The following is a 911-nucleotide window of genomic DNA, read 5'->3' on the forward strand; positions in this document are numbered from 1 at the left end:
ACTTTAATCAAAGGTTGGACCAAGTCCTCACAGTTATTTGTGAAGAGGGCGCCCAATGGAAGAGAGATTCAAGAGGGAAGTCGGATCAACTGAGAAGGCATGACCTCAAGCCCGTGGCTAGGGGATGGTTGGAGTTTATCTAACGCTCAATCATTCCCACTAGCAACCGGTCCGAAGCTACTATAGACCGGGCTATCATGATTCATAGCATCATGATTGGAGAGGAAGTAGAAGTTCATGAGGTTATATCCCAAGAACTTTATAAGGTGGCAGACAAGTCCTCTACCTTGGCAAGGTTAGCCTTTCCTCATCTCATTTGTCACCTCTGTAATTCAGTTGGAATTAACATAGAGGGAGACATCCTCATTGATGAGGACAAGCCCATCACTAAGAAGAGGATGGAGCAAACAAGAGATCCCACTCATGGACATGAGGAAATTCCTCATCATGAAATCCCTGAGATGCCTCAAGGGATGCACTTTCCTCCATAAAACTATTGGGAGCAAATCAATACCTCCCTAGGAGAATCGAGTTCCGACATGGGACAACTAAGGGTGGAGCACCAAGAACATTCCATCCTCCTCCATGAAATTAGAGAAGATCAAAGAATCATGAGAGAAGAGCAATAAAGGCAAGGAAGAGACATTAAGAACAAGCCGCCATCACTAAGGTGGACCCGTTCTTTAATCTCCTTGTTCTTTATTTTCCTATTTTTCGAAAATTATGCTTTATGGTTTATTTATGTTTGTTTCTTATGATCATTAGTGTCTTATTGTCTATGCCTTAAAGTTATGAATGTCCTATGAATCCATCACCTTTCTTAAATGAAAAATGTTCTTAATTGAAAAAGAGAAGAATTGCATGAATTTTAAATTTTATAACAGATTAATTATTTTGATGTGGTGGCAATA

The sequence above is a fragment of the Arachis duranensis genome, chromosome 5 (assembly GCF_000817695.3).
Source record: "Arachis duranensis cultivar V14167 chromosome 5, aradu.V14167.gnm2.J7QH, whole genome shotgun sequence".
In the NCBI taxonomy this organism is placed as follows: Eukaryota; Viridiplantae; Streptophyta; class Magnoliopsida; order Fabales; family Fabaceae; genus Arachis; species Arachis duranensis.